Genomic DNA, 4,881 nt, shown 5'->3' with positions numbered 1-4,881 from the left:
TATTTTGGTTGGCAAGAATCTGTTGCAATAAAGCTTCAGTGGTGGAATTTCGTTCTTGCTGTTTTGGTGGAGGGTTCATATTTTTCTGCTGAAAATTAGGCAATGGTTGCCTATTTTGCTGATATGGAACTTGACTTTTATGTTGTGGTTGAAAATTCTGATTTTGAACTTGATTTTGCTGATTGCCCCATGAAAAGTTGGGATGATTCCTCCAATTTGGATTGTAAGTTTGAGAATAAGGATTCCCCATTTGCTTGTTTCCATAATTACCAACATATGCCGCTTGTTCTCCATAATCTACTCCACACCGGTAGTTTCCTGCATAAGCCACTTGTTGTGAACTTCCGGTGATGATGTTGAACTAACCAACATACTCAAATCTTCCATCTTCTTAGCAAGGACATTTGTAAGTGCATCAAACTTTGCATTAATCATGTTGAATGGATCAAGATCATACATTCCAGCAGCTTGCCTTTTCTGAGTTGGAGCTGGTCCTCTTGGACTACTCCAAAGATGAGTATTCTTTGCAATTTTCTCTAATAACTCATAAGCTTCATCTTCATGCTTTATAATAAATTCTCCTCATGTTTGAGCATCAATAATTCCTCTGATTGCAGGAGTGACATTTGTGTAGAAATTCTGATTTATCATCCATTTTGGAATGGCATGATGTGGGCATAATCTTTCCAATTCCTTCCATCTCATCCATGATTCATAGAGAGTTTCATCTTCTCTTGGTCTGAAAGATGTCATTTGATTCCTCAGCTCTTGAGTTTTTCCAGGTGGAAAATATTGTGCAAGAAATGCATCAGTTAGTTGCTCCCAATTTGTAATGGAGTTGTGAGGTAAAGAATCAAGCCAATCCAATGCTCTATCTTTCAAAGAGAATGGGAATAGCTTCAATCTTGCTGCATCATCAGACACTCCAGGTTGTTTTTGCATGTCGCAAATCATAGCAAACTTCTTCAGGTGTGTGTGTGGATTTTCAGAAGGATGTCCTCCAAATTGAGAGTTTTGGATCATTTGAAGAACTCCAAAATCCATCTTGTAGCTGTTTGCATCAATCCTTAGTCTTGCTATGCTCTCTCTCAAGTCATCAAAACGAGGAAAAGCATGATCCATCATACTTCCCCTAGGCACGTTTGCATTAACAACTTCTTCCCCTTGGGCTTCATTTTCATTGTTTTGACCATTTCCAGCATTACCAACACCAATTCTAACTCTTTCATCAGCCATGTTTGCTTCTAATTCAGTTTCTCTCGAAACTTCCTTCCTTCTTCTGGTTTCTTTCTTGTTGGCCTTACAAAATTTCTCAATTTCAGGATTAAACAGTAAGGTTGTGTCACTTGAGCTTCTAGCTCTTCTCATAAAAGATTAAAGGTACCTGAAAAAGAACAAACAAACACAAAATGAAAAGATAACAGAGATAAAACTAAAAAACAACTAAAATAATCAAGAATTCAATCTTAAACAAACAACTCCCCGGCAACGGCGCTAAAAACTTGATGCGTCCCAACCGCAAGTGCACGGGTCGTACAAGTAGTATAGAAAAATATCGATCCCACGAGGAGTTGTGTTAATGATTGAATTTTCGATATAAAAGTTGACTAAATTGAAGTATTTATGAGATTAAGTAATGAATTAATGGGTAATGGAGTATGAAATCTAAATGTGCATATTTAATATTCCATTCAACAATGTATTAATTAAACTAAAATTGCATCAAATAGAAATAAGCAAGTTCAAATATGGCAATATTTAAAATGGCAAATGATTAAATTTGATTAGAAATTAACAATGGTAAAAAGGCGATTCCGGAGTTCGGGATTTCATATTCGAGCTATTTTGGGATTTTAAATTGGTTATCCAATCTTGTGAAACTAATGGGTTTTAAGGAGATTAATTCTTAAATCCTTTGAATTCCCTTTCGAGTGAGACAAAGAGTGCCTTAATCAAACTAATCCTACTTTCGTGGAGTTAGAATTAATTAAGACCCATTAAGTTCTTTAATTAATCTATGAATCCTCTTAATCCTTAGCCTATTTCTAGGTCTAAGTTAATTAAGTCCAATTTCCTGATTATCTATCACAAGGCCTTCTCCTTTCGGTGCTTCAACCATGGATTAAGAACATTACTCAATGGGATCCTACATTAAGCATGTCATTAAGCATACAAGAAATGAATAAAACTCATTAAGACCACAAAATATGGATTACCCAATCAAAATCCTCAAAATATCTCAAATATTACAACCCTTACTCCAGAATCAAAAGTAAACTACTCACTATCCATAATGCTTACAAGATATGATGAGTTTAAATGGAAATAAAGCTTTAATCTAAGCTAAGAAGTAAGTAATTAAACACTAGAAATGTAGAAAAGTGTAAAGAAAGAAAGAAATCTGCAAATCTTAGTTGAAAAATGGTGTGGAAGGTGAAATGACTCCTCAAATTCTGCTTAGCCTCCTCCTTTCTTCCTTTGCTCCTTTTTCTTCCCTTTTAAAATGAGAAAATGGGACTATTTATAGCATTTTTCTGACATGGAGCCCTAAAATAGTATGTTCTAGGAGGAATACATTAAGGAAATCTTCACACTCATTAATGAACTCTTTATGGGATCGCATAAGTGGATCGCATAAGTTATGCGATCCCTTATGCGCTTTCACTGGTTCTGGATCACTTATGCGAAGCTGCATGACTTGGTGCATAGGTTATGCACAAATTCGTGAATGTGCATAAGGGAGGTGAGAATGTGCATAAGCTATGCAATCTCCTTATGCACATTTCTTTGGTTACGGAATAGTGATCTTCCTCCTTATGCGTAATCGCATAGCTTATGCGGCAAGTTATGCACAGTTTGGTCAATGCATATTTCAGCTTGAAAACTTGTTTTTGGCATCTTTTTGCTGTAGAAGACACTCCTCAATGGCAAAATTCTCTTTAGTCCTTCAAAAACACCATTTTTCCTACAAAACAAAGTAAAAATTACAAATTAGTGCAAAATTGACAACTATGAAAAACTAACTAATTAACTAATGAAATTAGCTAAAAAATGACTAATAACCAAATAAAATGATTATGAAATTAGACCTAAATGACTATGCAAAATGTGTGCATCACCCAGTGACAATTAATAAGCAAATATAAAGAATGCGTGAAATTTCTTACAATAATTTCACAAATGGCTAAAATTGAAATAGAAAATCAGTAAAGAAAATGCATTACCAGGAAGTCTGCCAATGCTGCTTATAGTGCTTCAGCAATAATCAAGATTAATATATAGCTAAGTTACGATATGTTATTATTACTTTTTGTATAATATTATATTATTACTTGTATAATATTTTATTTTAAGTGATTTTCTCATTTGTATCATTAATGGTGGTTGATTCAAAAACCATTTAGAGGTAACGCTTGTGATAACTGAAGTTCACTTATGAATTAAGGACAACAAATTCGAGTATATGAAGTCTTTCATTTATATTTTTTCATGGCAAGTTACACACGTGATTTATAACATATTCATTTTTAGCATTATGTGATTTGTCACACAATTTGAAAGTCAAGTTGGTTAAATCTAGAGGGTGTTTTGTTTGATTCATAGATCGATCAAATCTACTTATAAGTAAATAGTCACAAGTATATTAGAATTTGATTTGGCTTATAAGTTAAAAAAAAAAATACTTAAAATAAGTCAAAAGTTATAAGTAAAATATATTTTATTTATAAATTATTTTAAATTTACCCTTTAACTAAGTAAAATATTATATTATTTTAATAATTTTTAAAAATATCAATATTATCCTCACTCTAACAACCATAACACTTAATCATATATCCTTTTTGCTTATTTGACAAATTAAGTTCATTTTAATCACTTTTTAAACTAAACATTTAAATTATTTAAATGTTAATTTTAAATAAATTTACTAAATAATTAACTATTTATTTTTAAATAAGTAAAAAAATACATTTTTAATTAAAAGTTAAAAGTAAATACTTTAGCTAAACACCCTCCTATAAATCAAAGGATGATCCTAAGACTTCACAAAAACCCCAAGTAGTGACTGCTGTTTAAAAACCACAAGTTGTCACTGCTATTTGAAAATCAGATAAATTTTGTTCCTCTTTTGATAATGTATTTAAATTATTTTAAGATAGCTGTATCTTGTGATTAGTACAATAATAATTTTAATATATGTTCTGGAAAAGAAAATAATATTTATAGAAATTTAGGAGAGAAAAATATAACTTAATTTTAGACTTAAAAGTAAAGATTTAAAAATAAGCTTCAAACTATTCCTATTCTTCTTTAACAGGTCTTTTCTCAACTACTGCTCCTATTCTTCACATGGTATCAAATCAAGACTTTCATGTTCACAAATGCCAGAGAAAAATAATATAGTTCAATTAAATAATAATAATAATAATAATAATAATAATAATATAGGAAAGAAAGAATGCACCAAGGTCAAACTCTAAGCAAGAACTCCCTCTTGCATTCCTACTTTCACCCTTCTCCCCTCCATCTTTGTGCATTGATTCCAACACATCTTTAACTTGAGAACAGATACTTTCATGCGATTTTCTTTCAAAAAAGTTGTAATATTTTCATTTTCTTTTTTGTCATTTGAAATTTAAGGAAGAAAAAAGGGATGATCTACAATATGGTTTAGTGGATGTAAATTCATAAATTTTAAAAGCTTTTGTTCGGCTCATAAAAATAATTTCAAAATTTTAATTTAAAATTTATTATTTGGATGGTTAATTAATTATTTATTTGAATTTATAATAAAATTTATATAATTGCTAAAGTTTAAAGACTTCAATTATATATTTTTAATTAATATGAGATTTTAATTAATTAAAAACTTTTTTACAT

The 4,881-nt window shown here is 30.8% G+C and overlaps 1 non-coding gene across 1 annotated transcript; it reads left to right on the top strand.

Annotated features, from left to right (window-relative positions):
• Positions 1–661: 661 nt before the first annotated feature.
• Positions 662–768, top strand: LOC131169714 (small nucleolar RNA R71). The gene has a single exon (XR_009140614.1). It is a non-coding gene; the product is annotated as a small nucleolar RNA R71 (small nucleolar RNA).
• Positions 769–4,881: the final 4,113 nt, after the last annotated feature.

Source organism: Hevea brasiliensis, chromosome 1, assembly GCF_030052815.1.
Source record: "Hevea brasiliensis isolate MT/VB/25A 57/8 chromosome 1, ASM3005281v1, whole genome shotgun sequence".
Lineage (NCBI taxonomy): Eukaryota > Viridiplantae > Streptophyta > Magnoliopsida > Malpighiales > Euphorbiaceae > Hevea > Hevea brasiliensis.
This window is presented reverse-complemented; position numbering and strand designations above follow the sequence as displayed.